This window comes from Rhinopithecus bieti, unplaced genomic scaffold (assembly GCF_001698545.2).
Source record: "Rhinopithecus bieti isolate Rb0 unplaced genomic scaffold, ASM169854v2 scaffold_6380, whole genome shotgun sequence".
NCBI classification, from domain to species: Eukaryota; Metazoa; Chordata; class Mammalia; order Primates; family Cercopithecidae; genus Rhinopithecus; species Rhinopithecus bieti.
In genome coordinates, this window is record NW_016806642.1 from 697,328 (window position 1) to 708,885 (window position 11,558).

General features: G+C 36.3%; 1 long non-coding RNA gene across 1 annotated transcript in view; it reads right to left on the minus strand.

Annotated features, from left to right (window-relative positions):
• The window catches only part of LOC108532980 (uncharacterized), a 40,231-nt gene extending 30,549 nt beyond the window's left edge, over nucleotides 1–9,682 (minus strand). Inside the window, exons 1-2 of the long non-coding RNA XR_001886614.1 lie at nucleotides 9,598–9,682; nucleotides 5,356–5,449 (exon numbers count right to left, since the gene is read on the minus strand). This is a non-coding gene — a long non-coding RNA (uncharacterized LOC108532980). The remainder of the gene's footprint in view (nucleotides 1–5,355; nucleotides 5,450–9,597) is intronic.
• Between the last annotated feature and the right edge of the window lie 1,876 nt (nucleotides 9,683–11,558).

Genomic DNA, 11,558 nt, shown 5'->3' on the forward strand with positions numbered 1-11,558 from the left:
AATATTAGACCTAAAACCATAAAAACCCTAGAAGAAAACATAGGCAATACCATTCAGGACATAGGCATGGACAAGGACTTCATGACTAAAACACCAAAAGTAATGGCAACAAAAGCCAAAATTGACAAATGGGATCTAATTAAGCTAAAGAGCTTCTGCACAGCAAAAGAAACTACCATCAGTGTGAACAGGCAACCTACAGAATGGGAGAAAATTTTTACAATCTACTTGTCTGACAAAGGGCTAATATCCAGAATGTACAAAGAACTTAAACAAATTTACAAGAAAAAATCAAACAACCCCATCAAAAAGTGGGCAAAGGATATGAACAGACACTTCTCAAAAGAAGACAATTATGCAGACAACAGGCACATGAAAAAATGCTCATGATCACTGGCCATCAGAAAAATGCAAATCAAAACCACCATGATATACTATCTCACATCAGTTAGAATGGTGATCATTAAAAAATCAGGAAACAACAGGTGCTGGAGAGGATGTGTAGAAATAGAAATGGTTTTACACTGTTTGTGGGGCTGTAAACTAGTTCAACCATTTGGAAGACAGTGTGGCGATTCCTCAAGGATCTAGAACTAGAAATACCATTTGACCCAGCCATCCCATTACTGGGTATATACCCAAAGGATTATAAATCATGCTGCTATAAAGACACATGAACATGTATGTTTATTGCGACAGTATTCATAATAGCAAAGACTTGGAACCAACCCAAATGTCCATCAATGATAGACTGGATTAAGAAAATGTAGCACATATATACCATGACATACTATGTAGCCCTAAAAAAGGATGAGTTGATGTCCTTTGTAGGGACATGGATGAAGCTGGAAACCATCATTCTCAGCAAACTATCACAAGGACAGAAAACCAAACACCACATGTTCTCACTCATAAGTGATAATTGAACAATGAGAACACTTGGACACAGGGTAGGGAACATCACACACTGGGGCCTGTTGTGGGGTGGGGAATGCGGGGAGGGATAGCATTAGGAGATATACCTAATGTAAATGATCAGTTAATGGGTGCAGCACACCAACATGGCACATGTACACTTATGTAACAAACCTGCACGTTGTGCAAATGTACCCTAGAACTTAAAGTATAATAAAATAAATAAACAAACAAACAAACAAACAAATAAATATTGAAGCCCTGAGAATCACCTTTGGAGAAAAGCAAAAAAAAAAAAAAAACTCAACCACATTTTGCCTATAAGAAACTCACTTAATCTGCAAAGACATAATAAACTAAAAGTAAAGAGAAAAAAGTATTTCATGTAAGCTAAAAACCAAAAGCAAGCAAGAATAGCTATACTTACATCACATAAAATAAACTTTAAGTCAGAAACAGTAAAAAGAGACATAGAAAATTCTTACATAATGATAAAGGGGAAAATTCAGAAAGAAAATATAACAATTGTAATGTATAGGCACCCAGCACTGGAGCACCCAATTATATGACGCAAATATCATTATATCTAAAGGGAGAGATAGACTCTAATACAGTAATAGTTAGGCACTTCAACACTCCACTCTCAACACTAGATAGATTATCTAGACAAAAAGTAAACAAAGAAACATTGGATTTAAGCTGCACTTTAGACAAAATAAAACTAACATTAGGAGTATTCTAACAGAACCATTTTATAGAACATTTTATCCAACAGCTGCAGAATACATTCTTCTCATCAGCACATGAAATATTCTCCAGAATAGATCATATGCTAGGCCAAAAAAACAAGTATCAAGAAATTTCAAAAATTCAAAATCATACCAAGTATCTCCTCAGAACATAACAGAATAAAACTAGAAATCAATAACAAGGGGAACTTTGGAAACTGTACAAATGCATGAAAAATAAACAACATGCTACTGAATAACTATTGGTAAATAAAGAAATGAATAAGAGTCAAAAAATATCTTGACACAAATGAAAATGGAAACACAACATATTAAAACCCAGGAAGACAACAAAAGCAGTGCTAAGTGGAGAGTTTATAACAATAAATGTCTACATCAAAAAAGCAGAATGCTTTCAAATGAAACAATCCAATGATGTACCTACAGGAAATAGAAAAGCAAGAACAAACCAAACCCAAACTTAGTAGGAGGAAAAAATAATAAGTATCAGAGAAGTAAACAAAATAGAGACCTAAATAGATACGAAGAATCAGCAAAACAAGATGTTGGTTCTTTTAAACTATAAAATTAATAAACTACTATCAAGACTAACCCCCCAAAAAAGAGAGAAGGGCCAAATAAATAAAATCTGAAATGAAAAAGCAGAAATTACAACTGATAGCAAGAATTATAAAAGATCATCAGAGATTAGTGTGAACAACCATATGCTAACAAGCTAGAAAACCTAGATGATATGGATAAATTCTTGTAAACATACAACCTACCAAGATTGAACCAGGAAGAAATTTAAAAAGAAGGAAAACTGAATAGACTAATATGAGTAACAAGACTGAACCAGTAACAAAAAAAAAAAGTCTCTCCACAAAGAAAAGTCCATGACCAGATAGTTTCACTGCCAAATTCTAAACAAACTTACAAAAAAAGAATGCATATCAGTTCTCCTCTCTATTCCAAAAATTTGAAGAAGAGGACATTCTTCCCAGCTCATTCAATGATGCCAGCAACATTCTGACACTAAAATCAGAGATCCAACAACAACAACAAAAAAAATCGATCTATCAAAATAAAAACACTATGGACCAATATCCATGATGAACATAGATCCAAAAATCTTCAATAAAATACAATAGCAAACTAAATCCAACAGCACATCAAAAAGATAATACACCACAATCACATGAGGTTTATCCCAAGAATGCAAATATGGTTAATATATACAAATCAATAAACATGATACATCACATCAAGAAAATAAAGAACAAAAACTATATGACCACAAAAAAAGCATAAAATTCAACATTTCTTCATGATGAAAATACTCAACAAACTCGGCCTAACAGAACATAACTCAATATAATAAAGGCTATATGTGGCAAACCCATGGCTAATATACTGAATGAGGAAAAGCTGAAAGTCTTTTCTCTAAGAACTGGACCACAACAAGGATGCCCACCTTCACCACTCCTATTCAACATAGGACTAGAAGTCCTACCCAGTGCAACTGGGCAAGAAGAAAAAATAAAGCGCCTCCAAATTGGAAAAGTCATATTGTCTCTCTTTACAGATGACATTATCTTATACTTAGAAAAACCTAATAATTACACCAAAAAACTTTTAGATCTGGTAAACAAGTTTAGTAAAGTTGCAGGATGCAAAATCAGCATACAGAAACCAGTAGTGTTTTCATATGCCAATAATGAACTAGCTGAGAAAGAAATCAAGAAAGCAATCTCATTTACAATAGCTACCAAAAAAATACCTAGAAATGAATCTAGCCAATGAGGTGAAAGACCTCTACAAGGAAAACTACAAAACACTGACAAAAGAAATTGAAAAAGACACAAACAAATGGAAAGATATCCCATGCTCATGGATTGGACAAACTTAGATTGTTAAGTTAATCATGCTACCAAAAGCAATACACAGATTCAATGCAATCCCTATCAAAATCAAAATAACAATGATATTTTGTATAGGAAAAGACAAAACAATCATAAAATTTTATAGAACCAGAAAAGAAAACAATCATAAAATTTTATAGAACCAGAAAAGAAAAGAAATCATAAAATTTTACAGGACCAGAAAACAAATATTCAAAGCAATCTCAAGCAAAAAGAATAAACCTGGAGGCATCACACTATCTGACTTCAAATTACATTACATAGCTATAGTAATCAAAATAAGAATAATATTTTTATGCCAAAGCATTGGCATAAACACTGACACATAAACCAAAGGGACAGAATAGAAAGCCTAGAAATAAACTCATGTTTTTACAGCCAACTGACTTCTTACAAAGGCCTCAAAAACATACATTGGGGAAAGGACACCCTCTCTATAAACAGTGAAGGGAAAAGTGGATATCCATATGCAGAAGAGTGAAATTAGCAGCCTATCTTTCACCATATACAAAAATCAATTTAAGGTGGATTGAAGACTTAAACTTAAGATCAAAAAGAGAGGCGTGGAGCGGTGGCTCACGCCTGTAATCCCAGCACTTTGGGAGGCTGAGGGCAGATCACGAGGTCAAGAGTTCGAGACCAGCCTGGCCAACATGATGAAACCCCATCTCTACTAAAAATACAAAAATTAGCTGAGTATGGTGGAGCACACCTGTAATCCTAGCTACTCAGGAGGCTGAGGCAGGAGAATCGCTTGAACCTTGGAGGCAGAGGTTGCAGTGAGTCAAGCTCATGCCACTGCCTGGCTGACAGAGCAAGGCTTCATCTCAAAAAAAAAAAAAAAAATCCAAAAGGGAAAGAAATAGTGGAGACACTCCAGGTCATTGGTCTAGGCAAAGATTTTATGGTTAAGACCTGAAAAGCACAGGCAACAGCAACAAAAAATAGACAAATGGGACTATGTTAAACTAAAAGTTCTGCACAGCAAAGGAAACAACAAAGTGAAGACACAAAAGGTTGAAGGGAAGAAAATATTTGCAAATTATTCATCTGACAATAGACTACTATCCAGAGAGTACAAAGAACTTAAACTACTCAACAATAAAAACGCTGTTAAGGACATGCATTGAAATACATATGTAACCATATGGGGTAGCCTGGAGAATGTTCTGAGGCAGACTGCTCTCAGGTTCCAGAGGTATACACTTTGGTTCCTTTTGTCCCAGCGGCAGCCTCCCCAGTGTGCTGCACCACCCATTCCTCAGGCATAGGACACTGCATGAGCTAGGGTGCTGGGGACCCCGCAGTGTCATACCTCTGCTACAGTCTGGGTGAATGTGAGGAGATGTCGGTGGGACTTCAGAGATGTGGAGACAGCGGGGCTGTTGGGCCCTAGGGCAGGATGCAGTCTAGTGCACACTGGGCTGGGTTCTCTAAATGGTGCTATGCTACAGCTACTTAGGTCTCAGGGAGTGTGCAGGATCCAGTGTGAGCTTCCTCTCTGGAGCAATGCCATTGTGCGATCTTCATGAAGTTCCCTATGCTATTCTCAGGGCCCAAGAGGGTCCAGGGGCTCTCTCATGGCTAGAATTGCAGGGGTCCATCGTGAAAATGTGGACCACTAGAATCTCTCACCCATCCTTTCCTTGCACTGGGGAGTCTCCAATTGCAGCCAACCTGGCTGCCCGACTTCGCCTTTCTTCTCTTCCTCAGGTGTTTCCTATTGCTTCTCGGTTGAATTTCATTGTTCTTTCTTAGATGCTCTAATTGAAGTTTGATTATCTACTCACTATTTTGATTCTTCTTTGTGGAGGACGGAAGAGCCAGATGCTTCTAGTCAGCCATCTTGAAACCCCGTTAGTCCAAAAGTTTTATCAGCAGAATCTGCAGAGCAATCCAGAGCAAAACCTCCTTAGCCACCTTTGCTTTTCTACACAAAATAAACATTTTATTTAAACCCCAGCATATAATACCAGTAAGTATTGCATAGAGAACTACAGTAATGAAGTAGAAAGTTTAAATAGCTAACTGGAGAAAGTTGATAATTATTTTATTCTCTTAGATGAAAAATTAATTTTTGTCATTATTATGAACATTAGAGTTATCAAATAAGAGAATTTGGGAAAAAAAAGTGTCCCATATTCAAAGTATGATTAATGCCCAAGAAGCAGTATAGAATGGAGATTAAATGTGTACATTAGGTCAGATCTTGGTTTAAATCGGGGGAATCCTGAGAAAGTCTCTCTGAGCCTCAATTTGTCTTTACAATAAAATGTACAGTTCCCTCCTAAGGTTGTTGGGAAGAAGAAGTAGATATATGAGATGGAGCAGCCAATAGATAATAGATAATCAATGGTAGGAATGCATTAAGTTCATTATAGCTGATGAATTGTGGAATGTTAACTATTCCTTTTTTCTAGACTTTGACAAAAATTTTAAGTGTTAAACTATTATCAATCACTTTAGAGTTCACTTCTGAAACAAAACATCACGTTTAACCAGGCAAGAGTTCACTTTATATGGTAATATTTCACAGTTGTGCTTTAATGTATTTATTTCGGTTCTATCAGTCAACTCTTCGCTTTCCTTATCTTCAATCTGAAATACTTCAATAAAATGTATCCTTTTATAGATGTATGTGTCAACATTAACTCTTTACATTATAAAATGACAACAATGAAAAGATAATGTTTTGAGTTACTCTAGCATTGTATCTTCTTATTACATCACTAGTGGAACCAATAACATGATTTATCTTAAAAGTTCTTCTTCAGGAAAGTAATTAGAGCATCCAATTCCTAAGAAATAATCAATTTTCCTGTAACACAAATTCTCAGATATTTTATAGTCTCTCATTTGCCACCTTTCAAGTTAAGAAAACATAACAATAAAAGGAAATAATTAGTCTAAGTGACACAACACTCATTAAAGACACTGAGAACATGCTCCAGAATGTAAAGAAGAAACACTGAATAAGAGTTAAAAGAACTGGAACATGATCTCACCTTCACCATTCATCAGCTTTGGCCACTTAAGCTCTCTGAGCTTTAATTTTCTTATCTATATATTGAGAAGAATAATATAAAACTCACAAGGTAATGTGAAAATTAAATGTAAAGTGCCAAAGCTGGTGCTCACATGTAGTAGGTCCTCCAAAAATTAATAAATAAATATAAAAAAAGAAAATGCCTGAATATTCCCTGCAGTTATCTCTCCTCCCTAAGTTTTACAAAAGAAAATTAATTCTGTTAAAGCATCTTCTAAAAGCACTAGTTTTTTAATAGGTTTAACATAAGAACTCTTTTTCAAGTAAAACTTTATGTGGAAGGATAAAATGTCATATGTTAAATGGTCAGAAGCAGAGCACTTTCTTACAATCACCAACCCACCCATCCATCCACCTACTAAATGTCATTGTCAATAGGTGTCAGGCATGGTGCTAGACCTTGGGAATACAAAGAATGACATATGGCTCCTGCTTTTAAGGAACTGGCATACAACCCTATCTAACCTCTTCTCCTGGATGAATGTGACATGCTGGTTGGTGCAAGTATAGGATCAGGGATGGACACACAATAACTAAGGTCAGGTGTAAAGGCACATGGAATAAACTGTTGACTGTAGACTCCGCATAATATAACACAAAGTCAGACTTGAATGATGCTGCTGGGAGCAAGAAACAGTTTGAAACATCACATGCACAAGGACAGGTAGAAAACAGGAAGCAGTTCCAACAGGAAGGCTCAACTCTAAAGTCAAGCAAGGCAAAACAAAAACATTATCTGTCCAAAGGCAGACAATGGAGAAATCTCGTGTGGCGGTACTTTACTGGAGAGGGGTTATAATTCAAGGGGCATAGATGCTTGAGGATTGGGTAGAAGTAAATGGCTTAGAGCAAGTTTGAATAAGGAGATAATGAAAATACAGGAAAAAGATATTCAGTGAAGTAATAATATGTGAAATTGTATGATACAAGGTTCAGTGAGGCACCACAACCTAGGAGAAATGTTGATTATTTATAATGCATTCAGAGAAAGGAACTGTATGAGGAAATGGTGCAGATATGATTTCATGCTGGGAATATTTGCACCAACTGGGCTTATGCAGCCTGAAGAAGAGAAGGTTTAAGGGTGCTGTGATAGCTGCAGTGGACTAAATATATGTGTCCCCAAACTTCATATGTTGAAATCCTATTCCCTAATTTGACAACGTTAGGAGGTGAGGCCTTTGGGAGGTACTTAGGACATGAGGGTGGAAGCCTCATGAAAGGGATTGGAGCCCATATAAAAGGGACACCAGAGAAATGCCATGTGAGGACACAAGGAGAAGATAGCAGTCTGCAGTACAGAAGCGGAGCCTCACTGGAACTCAACCACGCTGACATTGTGATCTTACAGTTCCAACCTGAAGAACTGTGAAAAATAAATGTCTGAAGTTTCTGAGACACTCAATCATAAAATTTTTTTATGATTTTGTTATAGCAGCCTAAACTGACCAGATGATAGCTGACTTCAAATATCTAAATGACTATTGAGGAAAGAGGAAACACATTCCGAGTAGCTCCACAAAAGCCATTCCCAGAGTTTTCACTGTGATCTCTAGTCTTTTCTGAGATCCAGGCCAATACATCTAATTGCAATCTGCATAGTTAATTCAGGCTGTCCGCTTGAACTTTAAACATAGTTGCCTAAAACTGATTGTGTTACACTTCCCACCAGAACTCCTTCTTATTCTAAAATCTCTATCCTTTTTTTGTTGGCATCTCCATACCAAGACAGAAACCTGAAAATCATCCAAGTGCTTTCTCTAGTACCTCCCCATCAATTTAGTTACGTCCCCTAGCTTCTCACTGGTAATGTCAACATTCAAGCTTCAGCATTTCTCACCTATGCAGTAACAATAATCTACAGGGGTCTCCCCAACTACAGACCTACCCTCTTGCAATTAATCTCTGCACCAAAATATTTTTTCTAAACAACAGTTATGGATCCCTGTTGCCTAGAATAGCCTTGCCAGTGCACACAATACCAGGTCCTATAGGCAGGGTATGAACAGGTGTTAGGAGTTTCTCAGTTACAGAAGTTTGGGAAACAGAGTTTAATAAAAAACCTGTCTTAGATATCAAAATCAACATCAGCATACTAACACCTGAGGAGCCTTTAAGTAAAAAAAATTAATCAAACACTTGTCTAAAATGTAGACTCTTGGGAAAAACAGCACGTTTGGAAGAAGACATTATCAATAATAATAATACAAAAATTTAAAGTATCTTGAGAATTATCAAAATGTGGCTGACATAGAGACACAAAGTGAGTATATACTATTGCAAAAATAGCACTGATAGACTTGCTCAATGCAGGGTTGCCATAAACCTTCTAATTATACAAAATGTAATGCAAAGCACAATAAAGCAAAGTACAATAAAATGAGGTATGTCTGTATTTGAAAGTAGGATATCAAGGGAAATTTGAAATGTAGATCATGACAAATGAATCTAACTGTATTACACATTAATTATATAACTGCACATAAGAGAATGGGGGAAAGGTGCTGAACTAAGTAATTTTGGAAAACAGTTTTCTGACAGGGTACTGTAAAACTAAAGGCAAAAACTATGCTGAAACACCATTCTGTAGTTTATACATTTGTTTTTATTAGGGGTACGTGTTACCAATTCTCAAACTACTTTATTTTTATACTAGGGTTGAACAAATAAGTAAATATGTACCATGAGAGCTATGTTTCTCATCATTGAATCAAAGACATTGAAAAATACAGAAAGATAGAGTCTACAGTGAACCCTGTGGGGCATGACTGAAATCAGAAGCATCAATAAAGATTCCTTTTAAAAGTATATATATACAGAGAGAGAGACACAGAAATAAATGTAGATATGTGTCATATGTTAGTATATAGGCACCAACACTGAAAAAACTCTCAATGTCCAAATTTGGAACAATTCAAACAATAAAATACATAATGAGAGTATTGAATTCTAACCCAATAAATTAGAAGAATCCCTACATCCATACCGGGATAGGCAGATAGATACATAGATACATAAAAGATCAAGGAAATCGCTTCCTTACTGATGATTTCCAGGTAAGAAATGTAGGAAGAATAAAGAAAGTATAAACTCACCATAAGAACACCACGGTATTCTGTTTTTATGAAAATTCCAATTATGACTAAATTCATGGACAAAGTTTAAGGATAAATAAGATATCTGCATAGTTTCAAAATATCTATTCCACAGTATTTAGAAATCACAAAGGGAGAAAAATAGTAAAGTTTGGAGAATCCTGACAGACAGTACTTAACCCAGGTTAATATCATGGCTAATACATATCAACATTGTTAAACTTCTATTGTGATGCTCTGAGAAGGGCACGTCACATCTGTGAGATCCTTTCCACTAATATATACCTCAAGCTAATTATGAGAAAATATCAGACAAACTCTAACTGCGAAATATTCTGCAAAATAACAGACCCGTACCCTTCACAAAAATCAAGGTCATGAAGAACAAGGGAAGTTTGAGCAACTGACACAATTGAATGAATAAGAAAATATGAAAACTAAACACTGAATTAGACCCTGAAAGAGAAAAAAAGGCCTCAGTGAAACAATTGATGAAATCCAAATAAACTGTGTAGTTTTGTTAATAATATTTTACCAAGATTAATTTCTTTTTTTTTTTTTTTTTTTCTTTTCTTTTTTGAGACAGTCTTGCTCTGTCGCCCAGGCTGGAGTGCAGTGGCGCAATCTCGGCTCACTGAAAGCTCCACCTCCTGGGTTCACGCCATTCTCCTGCCTCAGCCTCCCAAATAGCTGGGACTACAGGCACCGGCCACCACGCCGGGCTAATTTTTTGTATTTTTTAGTAGAGACGGGGTTTCACCATGTCAGCCAGGATGGTCTGCATCTCCTGATCTCGTGATTCGCCCGTCTCAGCCTCCCAGAGTGCTGGGATTACAGGCGTGAGCCACTGCGCCCAGCCACGAAGATTAATTTCTTAATCTTGGTAAATGTTCTACGATCATGTAAGATTTTAATATAAAATGAATCTGGGTGAAGGGTATATGGAAACTGTACTGTTTCTGAAACTCTTCTGTAAGTATAAATATATCAAATATATCTCATAATAAAAAAGATGGGGAAATGGATTATTGATTAGTCAGTGTCTCAATGAACAGTCGATATGAAAAGAAAATACATGAAACAATATCATAATATAACTATCATGAATATCAAGGACTAACTAGACTGCCTGTAGGAGAAAGCATATCATTTGAGATAATCCATATAAAATGCTTCTGATAGAAGCAAGCTGGAATTTCCAGAAAAAATGATAAGCATATATGAAAGACTGTGGAGTGTCCCAGGAACTACAAGTGGGTTGATACGATTGAAACAAAAGTGAAGTGGTAAAAAAAATACAAGTAAATATCAGACCCTGGGGAATGTTGTCTTATATTCCAAACAATAAGGGATAACCAAAAGGCTTTGTATCTGCATCTTAGTCTGTTTGGGGTGCTATAACAAAATACCATAGATAAACAACAGAAACTTATTTCTCAGAATTCTTGAGGATGGGAAGTCCAAGATTAAGGTGGCAGCAGATTCAGTGTCTGGTGAGGGCTGCCTCCTCACACACAGCCATCTTCTTACTCTAACTTCACATGGCAGCAGGGCTGAAGAGTTTCTTTGGGGTATCGCTTATGAGGGCAGTAATCTTATTCGCGAAAGCTCCATCCCCATTACCTAATCACCTCCCAATGGCTCCACTTCCGAATACCATCACCTTGGGGGTGAGGATTTAAACATATGAATTTTGGGGAGATGTAAACATTCAGACCGTTAGCAATAAGGAGCATGACAGAGCAGTTTTGTGTTTTAGAAATGTCATTTTTGATAGCCCTATGGAAAATAACATGAAACAGCGCAAGTATCTAGTTATAGTTCAATGCTTATACCTCCTATTTACCTTTTA